Raw genomic sequence first — 24,575 nt, 5'->3', positions numbered from 1 at the left:
TGTAGGACGGAATTGTGGGCCCGCTGGTGATGTACCAGAACTGCAGAATTGCATCCGGGAGCTTATTGAGAGGGACATAAATCTTGTCCGCATAATTCAAGGGATGCTAATCCGATGGATGTTTCCGTGCACACGTCAGCCTCTCCGGATGTGGAAGTTTAATCCGGAGGGTCCGCAGACTATTAAGCACTTCCTTGGCCTGAAGCTCCAAGGAATGTGTAAATTATTTTTTGGACCACAAGTAAAGTGTCCAGACACCATCGAGGATGCGGGCCTAAGCTGCAATCGCCTAGATGCCCAAGTAAGTAACCTTAAAGCTGGACACTTCATTCATATTTATCATAACTATTATTCTGAAAATCCCTCCGTGGCAAGGAATGGCTCAACAAGGCAGAGAGAATCAGGTGTCTGGCGCCACTTCCTGAAGGCTTGCCTGGTCCGATCGTTGCCAAGATGCTTGGCCGGGTGCTCAGCAAAATCCCCTCAGGGAAAGGCGAAGGAAAGGGCAGTGAAGCCAAAGTTCACACACTACACATCGAGGCCGGGGGAATCGCTACCTCTCCTACGGAGGATAGTCGGGAAGGGGAGGTTAAAGCCTCCTCCCGGCGCGGGAGGAAGAGGGCCGCCTCCGAAGACTTGGAGGCGGAGATGCCCAAATAAGGGAAGAAGGTATCACCAGGGGGCTCTGCCGCGACGGGCACCCTCACCGCATCATGCCCACCAACGGGCCAGCCCTCCACCAAGCTGTAAGTTATTCATTAATTTGAAAGTATAGTGTTTCTCCGAGATACATAACCGGGACTTCGTCTTTTGCAGTCCGGCGAGCAGCTCTTCTCAACAGAGTTCATCTTCGGGGGATCTTCCTCCGGAGATGATGGAGAGTGAGACCCCACCCACCTCTCCGCCTCATGAAGCGGGCGACACCGAGGTGTCCTCATGGAGGAGTCCGGATCTGCCGAAGCTGGAAGCTAACACATCCGTCCCCTGAGCCCGGAGCGTTTGGCTCCCATGGGGGGCGATGAGAAGGGTCCAACACAGTTCGATGTCCGGCCGGACTTACTGACAGGCCTTCTGGAGCGAGCTGCGCTCTTGGAGGAGCACCGTTCATTAATGAGCATGGTGCTCATGAAGATTTCGTCCGCTACAAGCGGTTTGAACGAAGCATTTACAAGCCTGCTCAAAGGCTTTGAGGTATGTAGTGAAAAAATGCACACTTTTTTGGATATGAAGCACGCACTAGGTGTGCTCCCTATGGATAGTAGCCCCTGAGACTCTGGTTGCCCGCCATAGGCGACAAACGGGGGATCATATAGTAATGGCTGCGCTATACATGTGCGCAGGTATATAAGGATCCGACAGCCGTCCAGTCTGTGGAAGTTGCCGAACTAAGGAGGAAGATCGGATCTATTGATGTCGATATCACGCTGGTGAACAAACGGCTGGAAGAGTCACAAGGCATGTGCTCTGCTTCCCTTATTATGATGTATAGGAAAATGCAAGAGGGGCATAATATTAATGCAATGTGTTTGTACTGTAGATGGTGCTGCTGCCATGGAGGCCCTGAGAGCGGAACTTGCTCAGGCCAAGGAACAAGCTCAGGCTAGCAATGCGGCTGCCCTAAAGGCGGCCGAAGAATTGAGGGCCGAACAGGCTGCTCATCGCCGAAGCGAGGAAAAGATAGCCGAAATGGCTGGGGAGTTGAAAAATGCCGCCGACCGGTATGTACTCCTTGAAAAGGAGAATAAGGCTAGTTCGGCCGAGCTGGACAAGGCACTTAATGCCGCCAAGGAGATGCGGACCGAGATCCGGGGTATGTGGGAGGAGCTCCAATAGGCTGACAAAATCGTGGCTGGGGGCTCCTACTTACTGCGGACGAAGTCTTTGGATCCGAAGTATGCTCCCCTGGCTGGGTGCTAGAGTCCTGCAGATGCATATGCGGACTTGGTGAATAGTACAGCTGACGCTGTCAAGTTCTTCGAGGGTCAAGGTGATAAGGAAGTGGAGAAGCTTTTCTGTTCGCAATTCAATGCTCTCACTCACCCGCTGCCGCTAAATAAGAAGGTGGCTGCTGTGGCGGAGCTCCACAGGCTGTCCGGGCTTGCAATGCAGTCTGTAATAGACCATCTTTGGCCTAAGGGGCCTAAGCCGCACAACTACTTTGGTGTGGTGCAGCAATTCCTTGGGGCCGTGTCTCGGATTAACGACATGAGGAGGTCGGCGTGCATAGAGGGTGCCCGGATGGCTCTTGCCCGCGTTAAAGCCTATTGGATGGATATGGAGGCCACCATGATAGCGACCCAGGATCCGGCGGGAGGCCAATATCCGGTCGAGCACTACTTGGCGCAGGTCACAGAAGGTGCCCGCCTAATAGAGGCGCAGTGCTCGAAGAATGTCTTGTTCGAGTGATAAGTCGAATCATTGTAAAAAACAATGTTTATTTTGATTGTGAGGCCATATTTATACTTTTTGCCCGGAAGTATGATTGTGTCCCCTTTGCGGCCGTTTTTATATAGATATGAGTAGTACGAAAGTTAGCAGTCGTTGGCTTCAGACCCCACACATACAATGCGGGGGTATTCGCCAGAAATATGCTTAATCACACTTGATCCAACGTCTTGGTCCAATAAGGAGGTGATTGCACGTCGAACTAGGCAACCAGACAATATAGCTGTAACACTTTCGCTTAGCCATGGGGGTCTAACGGTGGGGCTACTATGTAGCCCCTGGTACATTCGCATGCATCCGAATACGGGCGCGTATGTACATGGCCGGGAAACGGCCCTTCGTTAATGCGGAGGAATCCTAGAGATTCCGGTGAGTCCTCAAGTGGTTGAACAGTCTCTCGCTGTATCATGACAGTCAGTTTTCGGCGTTCTCTACTGAGGTGCTCATCCGGAATATCCAGGGCACAACCACAGTAGTTCTCCTTTGGCCGCCTTAGCCGATAATAATGGAACGTAAGGCTGCAAAACCCAGGAGCCGGGCAAACCCAACATTTGACCAGACATGATTCGGAGTTGATGCATATAAGGCCAAACTCGTGACGCCGAACACTCCCGAGGGTATTCGGTCTTTGTAAAAGAAAATAGGCTGACGAGAGCCTATTATAAGCCCTAAATTTCCAAGTATGTGCGATTTGATCTGTCGTGGCGAAATGCCAATAACAGCAGTATCCTCTATGGGTATGGAACCCATGGGATGGTTAAACAACAAGAGGCAGTAGAAAAGGATTACACAGGGGCTTAATCTAAAAAGAAACCTGTTGAACGGGGCCCTGCTGCACGTCTGTGTCTTTGTCTCCGTTGTGCCGTATCCTAGAAGGGTATCGTACGAACGTTGTCTGTGGAAAAACAGAAAACTCGTAGGAGAGTACAATGTGAGTATGCGATTGATAATAAATGTGTAAGATGTTAGCCTGCCAGTAAGGTTGAGCCAGCTGTGGGGCTGCATTAAATATTTACAGCCCCTGGTATCTGCTATGGGATTACATGTACGGTGCCCTGGTTCAGTTTTATCCAGGCTACCGGACTCGTCTAACCATGTCTATGGTCGTAATGACCAGTCATGTTTTTTGATATTGGAGGCCGCTTACAGTCCGTCCGCCAGGGCCGTCGCGTGTTCCTCTGCGCGTGAGGAGCGCTCTGTGATTCCGCTAACGGTGATGACGCCACGTGGACCGGGCATCTTGAGTGTAAGGTAGCCATAGAGCGGCAATGCGTTGAAGCGGGCGAAGGCCGTTCTTCCAAGCAATGCGTGATAGCCGCTTTGGAAGGGTGCGATGGTGAAGAGTAGTTCTTCGCTTCTGGAATTGGCTGGGGAGCCGAATGTTACTTTCAGCACAACGGAGCCCCTGCTATAGGCTTCCACACCTGGTATCACCCCTTCAAAGGTGGTGTTGCTTTGGCTAATTATGGATGGGTTTACTCCCATTCTGCGGACAGTGTCCCCGTATATTAAATTGAGACTACTGCCGCCGTCCATGATGACGCGAGTGAGACGGTATCCGTCGATTATTAGGTCTAGCACCAAGGCCTCTGATCCTCCGCGCCCAATACTAGTTCGGCTGTCCATGTGATCGAAAGTGATCGGACGAGACATCCAGAAGTCAGATGTGGGTACGATGGGCTCTACATCGTGCGCGTCTCTGAGCGCGTTTTCGTGCCTTCTCGTGAATGTGTGAGTCACGTGGATCATCTTTACTGTTTTAACCTCTAGCGGGAATGTTTTCTGTCCCCTAGTGTTCGGCTGGCGAGGTTCGTCCTCGTCTTCACTTGGTGTTTCCCTCCCCTTGTGTTCAGCATTTAATTTGTCGGCCTGCTTGAATACCCAGCATTCTCTATGCGTGTGGTTCGCAGGTTTCCCCGGGGTGCCATGAATTTGGCATAGTCTGTCCAGGACTCTTTTCAGACCGCACGGTCCCTCTTTACTGCCTTTAAATGGCTTCTTTTGCTGATCAGGTCGAGAGCCCCTGAATCCTGCATTGACCGTTGTGTTATCCGGGCTCTCTTCCTTGTTTTGGTGTTTGTGTTTATTACGCCGTGGCTTCCCGTTGCCATCCCTCATTTCAGATGTGTTGGGGTCGCTGGTGCCTTTACAGGCTAACCAGATATCTTCACCCGCGCAAAAGCGGGTCATAAGGCCTATTAAGGCTGCCATTGTCCTTAGATTTTCTTGGCCGAGGTGCCGGGCGAGCCACTCATCGCGGATGCTGTGTTTGAATGCTGCTAAGGCTTCAGCATCTGGACAATCGACAATTTGATTCTTCTTAGTGAGGAATCTGTTCCAAAGCTTGCCGGCGGACTCTCCGGGCTGTTGGATTATGTGACTTAGATCGTCTGCATCCGGAGGCCGGACATAAGTCCCTTGGAAGTTGGCCCTGAAAGCGTCCTTGAGTTCCTCCCAACTCCCAATTGAATTTTCGGGGAGGCTTTTCAACCAGTGTCGAGCTGATCCCTTCAGCTTGAGGGGAAGGTATCCCCTGGGTCTGTCGTTTCGTCGTATGCCTCTATGTTCATAAGTTTGAAGCCTTGTGGGAATTCATGGTCCAGTACTTGTTCGGTGAATGTCAGGACCCCGACTCAATGCCACATCGATCTAGCATGTAACACCTCATATCACTTTGCGGCCTCATGCACGGTATTCCCACGGGTGTCGCCTTACCTTTGCCCGGGACCGTTTGCGCCTTTTGGCACATGTATATGATAGTGTCGCTAGCATCCATATGGTAAGGAGCCCGGGCTGACATGGCTAGTCATAAACCCAAAGTGGCACAGACTTACAGGTACAGGCATCCATGACCCAGCATCGAACGTGTCGGTCGTCAGCGAGTGAATCCGGGCTGTAGCATTGGGCTAGCAGGACTGCGGTATTCATCGCGTGACATTTCCCCGAAGGGACAGACACAGTAACAACGAAGGACACATGCCGGCCAGCCTAAGTGTTCCGGAGCAGTAGCAAGCTACCATGGCTCAGTGGAAGCACTGGGAGACATTTCCCGGTAAGAGAGGCTACTAAGGATAAACAACTAGATAGTCAGATCCCACACATACCAAGCATTTCAATCATACACACAATATGCTCGATATGTGCAAATACAACAAGGCATCACAAAATGACTCTACAACACAAGTACTTTATTTAAAGGCTCAGAGAGCCATACATAGCATACACACAAGTACGGGTCACACGACCCACATTCAAGTCATACAAGCATACAAGCCAACAACGGAAGTAACTTGTCTGAGTACAGACAACTAGTAAAATAAAAGAGGCTTGGGTAAGCCTAGCTATACTACATGGTTCGTCACAAGCTCAGGATCACCACCTGGATCTCAGTCTACTCATCGATGTCAACGTCTACGAAGAACCCGTCAGAAGGGGTTGTAGCATCTTCTGTAAAATGTAAATAAAAGCAACATGAGTACAAAGGTACTCAGCAAGACTTAGATCAGATCCTACATACATGCACATTGTCAAGAAGGGTTGGTGGGGTTATTGCAGCAAGCCAGATTTGACTCTTGGCTAAACTATCCTACGAGACTCCAACTTGAAATGTTTTTGCGCACTCGAGTCCACTACTCACCACTTCAATACACTACCGAGGATCCACCTCCGTCATCCCACGGAAGAGCCATCCTCGGCACTCATGCTTATCTTGAGGCTTTTAGTAGTATCCATTTACTTGTCTATGAATTGTATAGGCAACCAAGTAGTCCTTTACCGTGGACGCGGCTATTCGAATAGATGATGTTAACCCTGCAGGGGTGTACTTCTTCATACATGTTTCCAACACTTAGCGTCTGCACACGACATGTGCTCGGCAGACTTCAAGCGAAAGCCGACATGGGTGTAGAGCACGACCTACCTAAGCACCTAAGTCTCTAGTCCAGGTTTATCGCCTATTCAGGTTCCATCCGCAGGGAGTCCGACCGAGGTTTCCACATACGGCCCAGAATGATGTGTGCAGGGTTCCCGAGATACCTAATGGGCATCCGGTACACCGTGCCACGTACCTACCGCGTCACAGCCCACCCTGCGGGTCAGCGCTGTCCACGGCCTCCAGTAAGCTACAAACACCAAAAACTACTTGCAACTCCTGGACAGAGGACTAGGGTGGATAAGAAATCGAGCAGGGTCATATTTCAGGGCCCAATGCATGGTAGTAGCTGAATCTTAAATCACACATACAGATCTCAGTGCTTAAGGTCGGCTTCAATGAAACAACCCACCATGTACTCCTACATGGCCTCTCATCGATACCTTTACCAAATCGTGTTCAACACATCACTCTCATTAACGGCATGATCAATGCACTCTAGCCCATCACCCAGATGAACCAGATCTGACACGACTCTAAGCATAGCAGGCATAGCAAGGTAGGAACAACACATTCATATGGCTCAATCAACTCCTACACATGCTAGTGGGTTTCATCTAGTTACTGTGGCAATGACAGGTCATGTAGAGGAAATGGGTTCAACTACCGTAGCACACAATAGTTTGAATTGCATTGTCTTAATGCAGTAAAAGAGAGCAGAAGCGAGAACATGGGATTGTTTCGATATGATCAAATGGTTGGTTGCTTGCCCGATGGGTCGGTGCACTGATATTGTTCTTCGTTGGGGTAATCACGGTACTCCTCGGGGACAGAACCTGCCGCAGAGAGCACCGATACACAAACATCACCAAACAATATGAAACAATATGATGCATGCATGAGACATGGCAAAATGAGTGTATTGGGCTAATGCAACTAAGACCAGATGGGTTTGAACTATTTTGAACCAAAGATTCAAGTTTCAAACTCATAAGTGGCCCTTTTAAGTGCTTTAACTAGTTCTGTACAAAACATCAGGTTAACTTGTTTAAACATGCATGAAACCAGTAAAGATGGATAGATTGGATTTTTCTGATCATTTTTCATATATAACACTTTGCATTTGGAGCTACAGATTAATTTCTATAATTTTTTGAAGTTTGTGGTATTTTCTGGAATTTCCTGTGTAATAATAATTCCAGTAAATAACTTACTGCGTCAGCATTACATCAGGATGACGTCAGTGGTCAACGGAGCAGGTCCAAGTCAAACTGACCAGTGGGTCCCGCGTGTCAGTAGTTATTTAAACTAACTAAATTGAGTTAGTGCTAATCTAAGTTAATTAGCAAAACGGGCCCCACTTGTCATAGACTCAGGGGGAGTCAACCTGGGCCCACCCAGTCAAGTCAATGGGGTCAAACCCGCCGGCGTTTAGTCGCCGGCAAGGCCAGACGCGGCGGAGAGAGTGCATTAGTGCGTTCCGGCGACCAAATGAGCGGTGGAGGGCATCTACGCGTAGCTGGGAGCAAGCCGCAGCTCTTGGTGGTGGTGGTTGAGCTCGGGGTGGCCGGAAACATCGCCGGCGACGACCTTGGCGGTCGCCGGAGTTCATGTGAGGATGAACCCGAGGCTAAGGGACACGGCGAGGCTCGTGGTGAGGTGCGTTGGGCTCCTGGGGATGCAGTGAGTGTGTTGGACACGGTGGTGTGGCCGGTGGGTGGCCGGAGTCACGTCGGTGACGAGCTCGGCGGCGGCGCATGCGCTGAAGCTTCATGTGCTCGCTGTGGTGCACGAGAGCGAGAAAGGGAAGGGGGAGAAGGTAGCTGGGCTCTTGAGGAAGCAGACGGCACGGTCGGTCACGAGCTAGTGCGGCGGCGATGGCGAAAGGGATCTCCGGCGATGGTGGAGTCGGGCGAGGTCGGTGCAGAGGCCTCGGGGCGGGCGAGCGCTCGGGGCTCGTCTAGCTCGAAGGAGAGGAGGGCGGCGGAGCTCCAGGACATGGTGGCGCGGCGCAGGGACGACGGAGAGCGCGAGCTTCACGGCGGTGCGGGCGCGGCAGCGTCGGCCATGGAACGGGAGAGCGAGGGAGAGAGGCAGGGGGCGAATGGATGTGTCCACGGGGTCCGGGGCGCGACGTGGAGGTCGTACCAACCAGCAGAGCGGCGAGGGGAGGAAGCAGGGCGGCGGGCAGCTGCGTGGCGCGCGCTGGAGCCGCCGTCGAGCACCTGCCTGCCTGCCTGGCCAAGTCAAGCAGCTCGCTGGAGCGGCTGCTGGGCTGGGCCGGCTGGTCGGCTACCAGGTTAGTTCCCTCTCTCCCTTTTTATTTCTGTTTTCTATTTTTTTCTGTAACTTTGTGGAATTTCTAAAAATACCTAAGCAACTCCAAAAATCCCCAAAGTGCTCATGCCCACTGTTTAGAATGGAACATTTTAGTTTAGGATTATTTGGACATTTTAAAATATTTTATAAATTTTAACTGTCCAAATTCAAATACCTATGATTTAATTCAAAGACCTTAGGATGACCTAGAAAATTGTGCACCACTTTTGGCAGAGGTTCTGAACCAAAACAAACGTGATGGACATTTTAGAAGGGCATTTCAGGTTCATTGGAATAATTTTAGTAAACCCTAGTTGGATTCAGAGGGGGCTGGGGGTTCTGTCATCCCCATTTCAAGTTTCTATTGGAATGGAATAGACATGATGCAACACTCTAATGCATGAACTAGCTAGGGTGTGACAACTCACCCCCACTCAAAAGAATCTCGTCCCGAGATTTAGGTTCCTCTGGGAAGAAGGCGGGATACTCAAGTCGAAGACGATCCTCCCTTTCCCAAGTTGCTTCCTTCTCTGAATGGTGCGACCATTGAACCTTGAGAAACTTGATATTATGACGTCGAGTGGTACGCTCGGCTTGATCGAGGATACGAACGGGGTACTCTCGATACGTGAGGTTATCTTGAAGATCAAGCGTTTCGTGGTCCACTCCACCGATAGGATCCGAGAAGTAACGTATGAGTTGAGAAACGTGGAAGACGTTGTGGACTCTGGAGAGATGCGGAGGTAGTTCCAATTGGTAGGCAACTTCTCGCTTGGCAAGAATGCGAAAAGGTCCAATGTAGCGAGGAGCCAATTTGCCTTTGATACCGAAATGATGGGTTCCCTTCAGAGGAGTAACCCGAAGGTAAGCTTTCTCGTCAACCTCAAAATTCATAGCCTTATGTTTTCAGTCATATTGACTCTTTTGACGAGATTGGGCTGTTTGCAACTTTTCATGAACGATGCGAACTTGCTCTTCTGCTTCCTGGATCATATCCGGGCCAAAGAATTGTCTTTCCCCGGTTTCTGACCAGTGAAGAGGCGTTCGACACCTTCGTCCATAGAGAACTTCAAAAGGGGCTTTACCCAAGCTAGATTGATAGCTGTTGTTATAAGAAAATTCGGCAAATGGACGGCATTTCTCCCAATCCATTCCGAATGAGATAACAGAAGCTCGAAGCATGTCTTCTAGAATATGGTTGACGCGTTCTACTTGACCACTTGATTAAGGGTGAAAGGCAGTGCCAAAGGAAAGGCGGGTTCCCATAGCATTTCGGAAACTTTCCCAAAATCGAGAGGTGAAGAGACTTCCTCGATCCGAGTTAATTTCCAGTGGAACACCATGGAGGGACACTATTCGGGAGATATACAAGTCTGCTAGCTGACTAGCGGTTATACTGTCACAAACAGGCAAGAAATGGGCCACTTTAGAAAGACGATCAATAACGACGAAGATAGCATTATTCCCTCTCTTGGTCCTGGGAAAACCGGTGATGAAATCCATACCAATTTTATCCCATTTCCATTCAAGAATAGCTAAGGGTTGAAGGGTGCCAGCAGGCCGTTGATGCTCTGCTTTTACACGACGACAAACGTCTCAATTAGCAACAAACTGAGCAATGTCTCTCTTCATACTAGTCCACCAGAACCTCTGGCATAGGGCCTGATACATCTTAGTGCTACCGGGATGAATGGTGAGAGGAGATTCATGAGCTTCCTTAAGGATCAACTACCGTAAATGTTGGTTCTTGGGAACCACTAGACGGTTCTCAAAGTACACAACGCCATGATCATTTGTAGAGAAACATTTAGCAATTCCACTAGCAATGTTCTCCTTGATCCGGGATATTCCTTTATCTCGCTTTTGGGAAGCGATGATTTGATCCGTAAGGGTAGGTTTTGCCACCAAGGTGGAAAGGAATCCTTGAGGAACGATGTGAAGGTTAAGCTTCCGAAATTCCTCATGGAGAAGTGGTTGACTTTGTTGTAACATCAGATTGTTACAATAAGATTTACGACTTAGTGCATCAGCCATGACATTGGCTTTTCCTGGGTGTAAGTTATCCCTAAGTCGAAATTTGTGATCAACTCGACCCAACGTCTTTGCCTGATATTCAAATCCGGTTGGGTGAATATGTACTTCAGACTTTGGGGATCAGTGAAGATTTCGCAACGATTACCGAGGAGGTAATGTCGCCAGGTTTTAAGTGCAGGGACTACAGATGCAAGCTCTAGATCATGAGTAGGGTAATTTTCCTCATGTGGGTGCAATTGCCGTGAAGCATAAGCAATTACGTGACGATCTTGCATAAGAATGCAACCTAGTCATTGTCGCGAGGCGTCGCAATAGATAACAAAGTCCTTAGAGAAATCTGGTGGCACCAATACGAGAGCAGATGTCAGGCGTCTTTTTAGTTCCTGAAAACTGTGCTCACATTGTGGAGTCCACTCGAACCTTTTATCTTTCTTGAGGAGTTCAGTTAGAGGTTTAGCAACTTTGGAGAAGTTCTCGACAAAGCGGCGACAATAGCTCGCTAAGCCAAGGAAACTTCAAACTTGTTTAACTGATTCAGGTGGAGTCCAATTAAGGATGGCTTGAACTCGCTCGGGATTGACAGTACCTTTACCAGAAATTACATGTCCTAGATAGGTCACTTCTGGCAACCAAAATTCGCATTTAGAGAACTTGGCATAAAGGCGATGCTCTCGAAGTTTCATCAACACTAGTCTTAGATGCTCGGTATGCACTTCCTCATTCTTGGAGTAGATGAGTATATCATCGAGGTAAACCACGATGAATTTGTCCAAATACTCCATGAAGATTGAGTTCATTAACCGAGAGAAGGTGGCTGGAGCGTTGGTTAAACCGAAGGACATGACGGTGTACTCGTATTGGCCGTAACGAGTAACAAAGGCTGCTTTGGGAATGTCCCCGTTCCTGATTTTGATTTGATGGTAGCCCAACCTCAAATCCATTTTGGAGAAGACTGAGGATCCAGCGAGCTGATCATATAGATCGTTGATCCTGGGGAGCGGATACTTGTTCTTTATTGTGACCAAGTTGACGGGTCGATAATCTACAACCATCCGATCCGTACCATCCTTCTTCTTGACGAAGTGGACGGGACAAGCCCATGGAGACGAACTAGGACGGATGAAACCCTTTTTCAAGGACTCGTCGAGTTGTTTCTTAAGCTCGGCTAGTTCTAGTGGTGCCATCTTATAGGGTCTTCTAGAAATTGGAATGGTTCCTGGAATGAGATCTATCACGAACTGGACATCTCTGTCAGGTGGAACACCTGGCAGTTCTTCTGGAAAGACATCCGGGAAGTCATGGACTACCAGAACGTCTTCGAGGTCTGGCAAAGGACTGGCATTAAGAGAATATAGCTGTCGCTTGGCTACTCGGGTCAAGATATTGACTATCTTTCCCGAAGGATGTGTGAGTTGAACAGTCCTAGAGAAGCAATCAATCTTGGCATGATGGGCTGACATCCAGTCCATACCCAAGATGATATTAATATCTGAGGATTTGAGAGCTATCAATGATGCAAGGAAAACAAGTTTGTTGACTTGAATTTCATTCCCATGTCTTACTCTAGAAGTTTTCCATTTGGATCCCGGGGTTTTAATTACCATGGAGGTGGGCATCTCACAGAATGTGGTGTTATGCAGTCGAGCATAGCTCTCGGATATAAATGAATGAGATACTCCAGTATCAAAAAGAACAGATGCCGGGTGGCAATTAACAAGGAGCGTACCGAGAACGACGTTGGGATCCTCCTGAGCCTCTTCAGCAGAGATACAGTTGACATGGCCACGTGCAGCGGTGGCCGGCTTGGCGTAGAACACTTTCCCTGTCGGCTTGCCATGGCCAACAGCTTTTCCAGACTGGTTGGGGTTGGTCTGGGGACACTCGCGCATATGGTGGCCCGATTCCCCACACTTGAAGCATGTCACAGAGCTTGTGCGCGGAGGAGCATTGTTGGTTGGACCACCATAGGGCTTGGCTGGTGCATACTGTTGAGCTGGGCGAGGCGCCTAATAGGATGGCCTCGGTGTGAACCTGGGGGACAGGGCAGTGTTAGGCACCCACACCCGGCGCTTCTGAGGACCAGCACCGGATGAGGAACCCATGTCACGGCCATGCTTGCGTGTTGCTTCGTAATTAGTCTGACCAGACTCAGCACTGATGGCCTTGTTTACAAGCTTCTGAAAAGATGTGCACTCATACATACGGAGGTCACGGCGAAGCTCAGGGCTAAGTCCCTTGCGGAACCTTGCCTGCTCCTTGGCATCGGTGGAAACTTCCTCAGTTGCATAACGTGCTAGGTTACCGAACTCCCTGCTGTATGCATCCACAAAGAGTCTACCTTGAGTGAAACTGCAGAACTCCCCACATTTACGGTCCATAAGACCCTCCGGAATGTGATGTTCACGGAAAGCCTCGCCGAATTTAGCCCAAGTAGTGACCTGGCCCGCTGGGCGCATAGCTTCATAGTTCTCCCACCAGAGACTGGCTGGGCCTTTGAGATGATATGCAGCAAATGTGACCTTATCAGCCTCAGCTATGAGTGCAAAGCGTAGCTTGTGAGTAATACTGCGAAGCTAGTCATCGGCGTCGAGAGGCTCGACGGAGTGGTGGAAGGTGGGTGGATGTAACTTGATGAAGTCACTGAGCGACACCAAGTTATTCCTCTAATGTTGTGCTGTGTTCTGCTCGATGCGCTCCAACAAACGGTTGGTCTCCCGCTTCCTTCTCTCAGCCTCCAGCATAACCTCGGCCAGAGAAGGAGGGTGAGGCAGGTTTGCTTCCCCAACTCTGCTGCCTTCGGCCTGCTCTGGGGGAGCAGGGTGGTTGCGTGTGTTAACCATCCTAGGAAAACAAGACAATGATTTAGTCCAGAATGATGAGATTCTGACGTAGAAATGTAGAATGTATGGAATAACTCGGAATGCAAGATGATCATCTGTATGACATGGTAAATACAGAAACTGCTACATTTATTCCATCATCATACACACCATACAAGGTTTAGTACAAGACCAAACGGAGTACAACTGCGGTGAAAGGAAGATTACATCTCATCGGAGGCATCCCAAGCTCCTATACATCATTTTTCTACACCTCCGGAAAGTGGTACACACTAAGTCATATCCCACGAGTCACGCATGATGGTGGACGATATAACTATTACATTACTAGTGATACTACTACTAACTCAGACAGCTTAGTCCTCGTAGAAGTCACCTCCATAGCCTGGAAGCTCAACGTGATCATCCGGAAACAAACGGTCTCGTGGAGCTTGTGGACCATAGGGGATAGGATGAGGTCTTGGACCAACAAACGGTGGCCTACAGGGACCACGGGGTGGGGTGATGCCTCCGACATCACGCCAATCCACCATGTCTGGTAGAGCAGATCTCACAGGGTATAGATCCCTTGTATCCATACATCCAGCTTGCACAGCCAGTGCAAACCGAGTCAAAGTGGCCCAATGATCAGCACGGGTGTTGAAAAGCTCCTACCTCAAGGCACGGTTTTCACGGTCCTTGTCCTCAAGCAACTGTGCAGTGGTGCGGATTAGTGAGTCCTCCTGAGTGGAGTCAGCATAGATAGCCTGGAGATACCCTTGTGCTCCCGGGAGTGAAGCTGGCATATATCGGGCCAGTCCTGACTCGCATGATGGTCATCATAGAGTAGGCAGCATCCTGCACAACCATCTCAATAGTAACCCCGAGTCCATAGGAACAGTGGAGGGGCTCGGTAGATCCAGGATAAGAGGGAAATATCCTGACAGTGCAGAGATATTGATTAAAGTCTCTGAATTGCTCTTCTATAGTGTACTCGGGATACCAGCGGTATCCAGCCTCGGTCATTACCCGGACCAGCATAACAGTATGGCCGGGTACATCTAGGCATTGAGTCAGGTGAACCACTTGATTCTGAGGGCGGGAAGCCATCTGGAACATGATATAATACAACGGCATTAGAATTTCTAGCAGAATTTGGACAACATAACGGCTGTAAATGCTCAAAAAGGATTTTGAGACATGTTGAAAAGAATTGCATAGACACTCAACAACATCATATCAAGGTTCTGGGTCCATCTTAGCAACATAATGGGGTAGTAGAACTGAACTAGGCTTGTAACCATCAAACCTATAAGGTACTACTGATTAGTAACACGTGAACCTAATAGAGAGAAGAGATCCTAATTCCTTAACCACCGATGGAAGAATAGACTGACTCAGATCAGAATGCCAGGAGGTAAAGGAGTAAAAAGAGCCTTATGTTCCATCCCACAATCAATTCCCCTACATATAACTAAAGCATTTCTAGACTCAACATCGACCAGTTTGGCTTGGAGAACCTACAGGCAGTCCGGCTCTGATGCCAACGCTGTCAGGACCCTGACTCAATGCCACATCGATCTAGCATGTAACACCTCATATGACTTTGAGGCCTCACGCACGGTATTCCCATGGGTGTCGCCTTACCTTTGCCCGGGACTGTTTGCGCCTTTTGGCACACGTATATGATAGTGTCGCTAGCATCCATATGGTAAGGAGCCCGGGCTGACATGGCTAGTCATAAACCCAAAGTGGCACAGACTTACAAGGACAGGCATCCATGACCCAGCATCGAACGTGTCGGTCATCAGCGAGTGAATCCGGGCTGTAGCACTGGGCTAGCAGGACACCGGTATTCATCGCGTGACATTTGCCCGAAGCGACAGACACAGGAACGATGAAGGACACATGCCGGCCAGCCTAAGTGTTCCGGAGCAGTAGCAAGCTACCAGGGCTCAGTGGAAGCACTAGGAGACATTTCCCGGTAAGAGAGGCTACTAAGGATAAACAACTAGATAGTCAGATCCCACACATACCAAGCATTTCAATCATACACACAATATGCACGATATGTGCAAATACAACAAGGCATCACAACATGACTCTACAACACAAGTACTTTATTTAAAGGCTCAGAGAGCCATACATAGCATACACACAAGTACGGGTCACACGACCCACATTCAAGTCATACAAGCATACAAGCCAACAGCGGAAGTAACTTGTCTGAGTACAGACAACTAGTAAAATAAAAGAGGCTTGGGTAAGCCTAGCTATACTACATGGTCCTTCACAAGCTCAGGATCACCACCTGGGCCTCAGTCTACTCATCGATGTCAATGTCTATGAAGAACCCATCAGAAGGGGTTGTAGCATCTTCTGTAAAATGTAAATTAAAGCAACATGAGTACAAAGGTACTGAGCAAGACTTACATCAGATCCTACATACATGCACATTGTCAAGAAGGGTTGGTGGGGTTATTGCAGCAAGCCAGCTTTGACTCTTGGCTAAACTATCCTACGAGACTCCAACTTGAAATGTTTTTGCACACTCGAGTCCACTACTCACCACTTCAATACACTACCGAGGATCCACCTCCGTCATCCCACAGAAGAGACATCCTTGGCACTCACGCTTATCTTGAGGCATTTAGTAGTATCCATTTACTTGTCTATGAACTGTATAGGCAACCAAGTAGTCCTTTACCACAGACGCGGCTATTCGAATAGATGATGTTAACCCTGCAGGGGTGTATTTCTTCATACATGTTTCCACCACTTAGCGTCTGCACACGACATGTGCTCGACAGACTTCAAGCGAAAGCCGACGTGGGTGTAGACCACGACCTACCTAAACACCTAAGTCTCTAGTCCAGGTTTATCGCCTATTCAGGTTCCATCTGCAGGGAGTCCGGCCGAGGTTTCCACATATGGCCCCGAACGATGTGTGCAGGGTTCCCGAGATACCTAACGGGCATCCGGTACACCGTGCCACATACCTACCGCATCACAGCCCACCCCGCGGGTCAGCGCTGTCCACGGCCTCCAGTAAGCTACAAACACCATAAACTACTTGCAACTCCTGGACAGAGGACTAGGGTGGATAAGAAGTCGAGCGGGGTCATATTTCAGGGCCCAATGCATGGTAGTAGCTGAATCTTAAATCACACATACAGATCTCAGTGCTTAAGGTCGGCTTCAATGAAACAGCCCACCATGTACTCCTACATGGCCTCTCATCGATACATTTACCAAATCGTGTTGAACACATCACTCTCATTACCGGCATGATCATTTCACTCTAGCCCATCACCCAGATGAACCAGCCCTGACACGACTCTAAGCATAGCAGGCATAGCAAGGTAGGAACAACACATTCATATGGCTCAATCAACTCCTACACATGCTAGTGGGTTTATCTAGTTACTGTGGCAATGATAGGTCATGCAGAGGAAATGGGTTCAACTACCGTAGCACACAGCAGTTTGAATTGCGTTGTCTTAATGCAGTAAAAGAGAGTAGAAGAGAGAACATGGGATTGTATCGATATGATCAAATGGTTGGTTGCTTGCCTGATGGGTCGGTGCACTGATATTGTTCTTCATTGGGGTAATCACGGTACTCCTCGGGGACAGAACCTGCCGCAGAGAGCACCGATACACAAACATCACCAAACAATATGCAACAATATGATGCAAGCATGAGACATGGTAACAAGAGTGTATTGGGCTAATGCAACTAAGACCAGATGGGTTTGAAATATTTTGAACCAAAGATTCAAGTTTCAAACTCATAAGTGGCCCTTTTAAGTGCTTTAACTAGTTCTGTACTAAACAGCAGCTTAACTTGTTTAAACATGCATGAAACCAGTACAGATGGATAGATTGGATTTTTCTGATCATTTTTCATATATAACACTTTGCATTTGGAGCTATAGATTAATTTCTATGATTTTTTGAAGTTTGTGGTATTTTCTGGAATTTCCTGTGTAATAATAATTCCAGTAAATAACTTACTGCGTCAGCATTACACCAGGATGACCTTAGTCGTCAACGGAGCTGGTCCAGGTCAAACTGACCAGTGGGTCCCGCGTGTCAGTAGTTATTTAAACTAACTAAATTTATTTAGTGCTAATATAAGTTAATTAGCAGAACGGGCCCCACTTGTCATAGACTCAGGGGAGTCAACCTGGGCCCACCCAGTGAAGTCAACGGGGTCAAACTCGCCGGCGTTTAGCCTCCGGCGATGCCAGACGCGGCGGGGAGAGTGCATTAGTGTGTTCCGGCGACCAAATGAGCGGCGGAGGGTGGTTGTGCGACTCTTGGTGGTGGTGGTTGTGCTTGGGGTGGCCGAAAACGTCGCCGGCGACGACCTTGGCGGTCGCCGGAGTTCGGGTGAGGATGAACCCGAGGCTACGGGACACGGCGAGGCTCGTGGTGAGGTGCGTTGGGCTCCTGGGGATGCAGTGAGTGTGTTGGACATGGTGGTGTGGCCGGTGGCTGGCCGGAGTCATGTCGGCGACGAGCTCGGCGGCGGCGCGTGCGGTGAAGCTTCATGTTCTCGCTGTGGTGCACGAGAGCGAGAAAGGGAAGGGGTAGAAGGTAGCTGGGCTCACAGCGGTCTCGAGGAAGCAGACGGCGTGGTCGGGGACGAGCTTGTGCGGCGGCAACGGCAAAAGGGATCTCCGGCGATGGCGGAGTCGGGCGAGGTCGGTGTAGAGGCCTCGGGGCGGGCGAGTGCTCGGGGCTCGTCTAGCTCGAAGGAGAGGAGGGCGGCGGAGCTCCTGGACACGGTGGCGCGGCGCAGGGACGACGGAGAGTGCGAGCTTCACGGCGGTGCGGGCGCGGCAGCGTCGGCCATGGAACGGGAGAGTGAGGGAGAGAGGCAGGGGGTGAATGGATGTGTCCATGGGGTCCGGGGCGCGACGTGCAGGTCGTACCGGCCAGCAGAGCGGCGAGGGGAGGAAGCAGGGCAGCGGGCAGCTGCGTGGCGCGAGCTGGAGCCGCCGTCGAGCACCTGCCTGCCTGCCTGGCCAAGTCAAGCAGCTCGCTGGAGCGGCTGCTGGGCAGGGCCGGCTAGGTGGGCCGGCTGGTGGGCTGCCAGGTTAGTTTCCTCTCTCTCTTTTTATTTCTGTTTTCTATTTTTTCTGTAACTTTGTGGAATTTTTAAAAATACCTAAGCAACTTCAAAAATCCCCAAACTGCTTATGCCCACTATTTATAATATAAACAACATGGAACATTTTAGTTTAGGATTATTTGGACATTTTAAAATATTTTATAAATTTTAAATGTCCAAATTCAAATACTTATGATTTAATTCAAAGACCTTAGGATGACCTAGAAAATTGTGCACCACTTTTGGCAGAGGTTCTGAACCAAAACAAAAATGATGGACATTTTAGAAAGGCATTTTAGGTTCATTGAAATATTTTTAGTAAACCCTAGTTGGATTCAGAGGGGGCTGGGGGTTCTGTCATCCCCATTTCAAGTTTCTGTTGGAATGGAATACACATGATGCAACACTCTAATGCATGAACTAGCTAGGGTATGACAGTGAAGCACAGGGGGTGAGCAGCCCCTTTGTATCTGGGCGCGCTGTGGCATGCGGTCGGCTGTTGTTGTGTCCGGAGTTTATTCCGAACTGGTATCTGGCTTGTATGAGCGTTTGGGTGACCATAGTACCTCGCCGGGGTGTGTCCTTTAGATCCATAGATGGACCTGGCTGCACCGACTTTCTTATCCAGATGCTCACGGAGATCGTGCACGGCATCAGTAGCTGTTCTGTTGTGGTTATGAAGCGGTATGTCTGATCTCCTGGTCATATTATTCTTTGGTGGAACTGCCTCGTCGTCGAATTCTGGCAGTAGCTTGCGTTTCGGATAGCTTTTTGTATGGCGATCATCGCCATATCTTTCTTCAGTGTCTAGCACTTTATTCCATCTGTGACTCAACGTTTCCTGTGCGGCTTTGAGCCATTGCTTCTGCTTCTTTAGACTTCTTGCTGTGGCCATAAGCTTTCCGTGAAGGTTGTCTTGTTCCACTCGTTCGTCCGGAATGATGAATGCATCGTCGTCCGGACTGTTTTCCTGTTCTGGGGCGGTTTCATGAGCTCATCCCTCCGGATCATTGTGATCGGTTATTTGCTCCGAACTCGGTTTGGCGTGACCTGGCTCGTCCTGCTCCATCACTGGGTCCATGTGGTCGTTACTGCCTTCGGGGTTTACTGGTATGTCGACCCTTCTTGCGCTCTTGTCGCTATTTTTCGCTGTTGCTGGACTTTGAGCGGCGTCTGCACCGCCGTTTTGGCTTTTGCCCGGGTGTTTTATCTTCCGGATTATTGCCGTCGTCCTTCTTGGGCGTATCCACCATGTATATATCATGTGACAAGGTAGTAGTCCCACGCCCCAGAGATTCTGAAGCTTCTCCTGCATCGTCGTCCATACCGTCGATGTCTTCGGAGTCGAAGTCAAGAACGTCGGTTAAATCATCGATCGTGGCAATGGAGTGGGTGGTGGGTGGGCAACGAATTCCTTCGTCGCCTGCTTCCCACTCAGGACGGACATAGTTCGGCCTAGAGCCTCCTGACAAAGAGAGAGACTTTAATGAGTTCAGCATGTCGCCAAAGGGTGAGTGCTGGAAGATGTCTGCAGCGGTAAACTCCAACACCGGAGCCCAACCTGGCCCGACTGGCTCGAGGGTTTGCGGACCAGGACCAACAACCGGATACGAGTCCGGGGCCCCGAGGTTACAGGCCTCAACAGAGGTGAGACCTATGTTTGGCTCCACCGCCGATGAGTATGCGGCCCGCGGGGCGGGGTCCACCCCTCCGTCCTTAGGCAACGCAACCTGCTCCGGATTTAGATCCGAGGCTACTGCAGGGGTGATATCCCGAGCATTGTCCGACAGCAGGTCTAGGCCGTGCTTGTCGTGACTGTCCGACACTCCTGGCACAGGCCCGAATCCGTCAAAGATCAAGTCTCCGTGAATATCCGCTGTGTAGTTCAAGTTTCTGAATCTGATCTGGTGGCTAGGGGCGTAGCTGTCGATCTGCTCCAGATGACCAAGCGAATTGGCCCGCAGTGCGAAGCCACTAAACACAAAGATCTGTCCGGGGAGAAAAGTCTCACCCTGGACCGTGTTGTTGGCGATTGAAGACGCCATCAAGCCTCGAAGCGATGACACAGAGGAACTCTCAATGAAAGCACCAATGTCGGTGTCAAAACCAGTGGATCTTGGGTAGGGGGTCCCGATCTGTGCATCTTAGGCTGACGGTAACAGGAAGCAAGGGACACAATGTTTACCCAGGTTCGGGCCCTCTCGATGGAGGTAAAACCCTACTTCCTGCTTGATTAATATTGAAGATATGAGTCGTACAAGTGTAGATCTACCACGAGATCGTAGAGGCTAGAGCTAGCCTATGATGGTATGATTGTAATTGTGATCGGCCTTCTAAGGACCATCCTCTCCGGTTTATATAGACATCGGAGAGGGATAGAGTTTACATGGAGTCGGTTACAAGGAAGGAAATATAATATCCAGATCGCCAAGCTTGTCTCCCACGCAAAGGAGAGTCCCATCCGGACATGGGCCGGGGTCTTGTGTCTTGTATCTTCACGCTTCAATAGTCCGGATGATGTATATAGTCCGGCTGTCCGGATACCCCCTAATCCAGGACTCCCTCAACGGGTGCCTCCAACTAACAACAATCCTGGGGGAGTTTTGTTTAATTATTTTGATTTGATTTGAGCATGGGACTAGGCATCCCGGTGTCCAGCCATTCTCTTGTGAGTGAGGAGCGGAGTCCACTCCTCTTGAGAATAACCCGCCTAACATGGAAGATATAGACAGCCCTAGTTGATACATGAGCTGTTCGAGCATACAAAATAGAACTTCATTTGAAGATTTGGAGTTTGGCACATACAAATTTACTTGGAATGGCAGGTAAATACCGCATATAGGAAGGTATGGTGGACTCATATGGAATAGGGGTTTATGGAGTTTGGATGCACAAGCAGTATTCCTGCTTAGTGCAGGTGAAGGCTAGAAAGAGACTGGGAAGCGACCAACTGAGAGAGCGACAATAGTCATGAACATGCATTAAAATTAATAGACACTGAGTGCAAGCATGAGTAGGATATAATCCACCATGAACATAAATATCGTGAAGGATATGTTGATTTTGTTTCAACTACATGCGTGAACATGTGCCAAGTCGAGTCACTCAATTCATTCAAAGGAGGATACCACCCTATCATACCACATCACTACCATTTTAATAGCATGTTGGCACGCAAGGTAGACCATTATAAGCTCCTAGCTAATTAAGCATGGCATAAGCAACTATAATCTATAATTGTCATTGCAAACATGTTTATTCATAATAGGCTGAATCAGGAACGATTAGCTAATCATATTTAAAAAAACAAGAGAGGTCGAGTTCATACCAGCTCCTCTTATCCCAATCATTTCATCATATATCATCATTATCGCCTTTCACTTGCACAACCGAACGGTGTGGATAATAATAATAGTGCACGTGCATTGGACTAAGTTGGAATCAGCAAGCATTCATTTCAAGAGAGAAGACAAAATATTATGGGCTCTTGGTTAAATAAACAATTATGCATATGAGATCCACTTAGACATTTTCATTATGGTCTTCTCCTCTCGACCCCCAAAGGAAAAGAAAAGAAATAAAACTATTTACACGGGAAAGCTCCCAACAAGAAAAAAGAAGAACGAGAAATCTTTTTGAGTTTTTCTTTTAATTATTACTACTACAGGCATGGAAATTAAACTAACTATTTTTTTGTTTTTTCTTAAGGTTTATCAAATACATAAGAAGAAAGCAGGAAAATAAAATAAACTAGCAATGGATAGTACAATGAAAGAGTATGAGCACTGACACTAGAATGAGTGTGTGAACATGAATGTAAAGTCGGTGAGGAATACGTACTCCCCCAAGCTTAGGCTTTTAGCGTAAGTTGGTCTATGGCCATGGGTAGCCTGGCTGATATCCGAAGTTGTAACTGGGGTTGTACTAAGATGCAACAGCCATTGCCTCCTGCGTTGCAGCATGGTGGCGAGCTGCCTCCGTCCTCCTCTCGTACTCGTTTGCCTCCTCCCTGGTGATAATGTATCTTCTTTTTGCCTGATAATCAAAAAGGGCAGGAGCAGGGAGAGTAATATGGACAACACGATGTCTGTCAAAGATTAGTCGATACTGGAGGAATTGTTCATTCCTCTCAAAAAAAATGATGAGTAACCATGGCATTATAATCTAAATAAGCAGGAAGCAACTCCGTATCATTTTCATGTATAGGTATATCAAGATAATTAGCCACACGGGTCGCATAAATTCCTCCAAACAAGTCTCCATCTAAACCATTATGATGCAACCTACGTGCAACAATTGCCCCCAAGTTGTATTTTTTATCACCTAATACAGGACCCTTGAGAACACAAAGATCATGGACACACATGTGACATGCTTCATCTTTAACATTAATGCATCTACCAATGAAGAGAGTAAAATAATGTATAGCAGGAAAATGAATGCTCCCTATGGCAGCTTGGGCTATTTCTCTAAATTCTCCCACAGTAATACTAGCGAGAAAGTCTTTATATTCAGATTTACGAGGTTCATTAACACTTCCCCACTGCGGGAGTTTACAAGCAGTAGTAAAGTCTTCTAGGTCCATGGTATATGATTTATCATAAATATCAAACAGGACACTTTGAGAGCTGCGCGAAGATGTAAATTTAAATCTTCTCACAAATGAATCAGTTAAATATTGGTATTGAGGGCACTTATCTTGCATGAATTCCTCAAGGTCACCATTACGCACATATGCATCAAATTCATCCTTGATGCCCGCTTTGACCATAAACTGCTCTGATGGCCATTCAGAAGGCCGCACGTCAGCTACCCTTGGTGGTTCATCATCTTGCTCACATATAGCGAGCCTGGGTCCTTTCTTCCTTGAAGAACCACCTTGATACATTTTCCTGAACTTATTTCTTCCTCTGCAAAATTTCTGAAATTTTTAGTGACTCAAAATAAAAGTAAACCAAACTCAATATAATTGATAGCAACTACTCCCACAATTTCCTAGAGCCTCTATCATGCATTAGAATTACTTGGGACCTCATAAATTTAACATGCAAGCTCAAGAACAGGGTCACCTAAGCAGGAAGAATTTGCAATGAATAAAGCTCTAGAACAAAAACTAATTGTATGATTGGAGGAGTCACATACCAAAGAACAATCCCCCAAAGCAGTTTTGTGAATGGAGCTTTGAGAAAGGAGATCGAAAATGGCAGGAAAACAAGCTAGAACTCGTGCTCGAGCTGGATAGTGATTTTTTTGGGAGGAAGAAGAAGTGTGTGGGTGCGGGAATAAGTGGAGGGGAGCCACCATGGGCCCGTGAGATAGGGACGCGCCCTGGACCCTCGTGGCCAGGTGCTTGCTCCCCCTGCTGTGTTCTCAATGCCAAATATTCTCAAATATTCCAGAAAAAATCAAATTAAATTGGCATGGCATTTGGAGAACTTTTATTTTCGGGATATTTTTTATTGCATAGATAATTCAGAAAACAGACAAAATATACTATTTCTACTTTATTTATTCTAATTAACAGGAAGTAAAGAGAAGGGAACAGAAGGTTATGCCTTCTAACTTCATCCATCTCATGCTCATCAAAAGGAATCCACTAACAAGGTTGATCAAGTCTTGTTAACAAACTCATTCCGAATCACATGAAACCAGAGAAATTTCAAAGTGACACTAGGTTACCTCAACGGGGATATGAACATCCCCAATAATAAGAATATCATAGTTTTTCTTTGCAGTAGGAAGAGGAAATTCAAAACCTCCAAATATAATTGATGGAATTTTTACAATAGAATTTATGCTGTGAACTTGAGGTTGTTTCCTCGGAAAGTGTACCGTATGCTCATTACCATTAACATGAAAGGTGACATTGCCTTTGTTGGAATCAATAACAGCACCTGCAGTATTTAAAAAGGGTCTAACAAGGATAATCGACATACTGTTGTCCTCAGGAATATCAAGAATGACAAAGT

This window comes from Triticum dicoccoides, chromosome 6B (assembly GCF_002162155.2).
Source record: "Triticum dicoccoides isolate Atlit2015 ecotype Zavitan chromosome 6B, WEW_v2.0, whole genome shotgun sequence".
NCBI lineage: Eukaryota > Viridiplantae > Streptophyta > Magnoliopsida > Poales > Poaceae > Triticum > Triticum dicoccoides.
The sequence above is the reverse complement of the archived record's forward strand: the minus strand, read 5'-3'. Positions refer to the sequence as shown.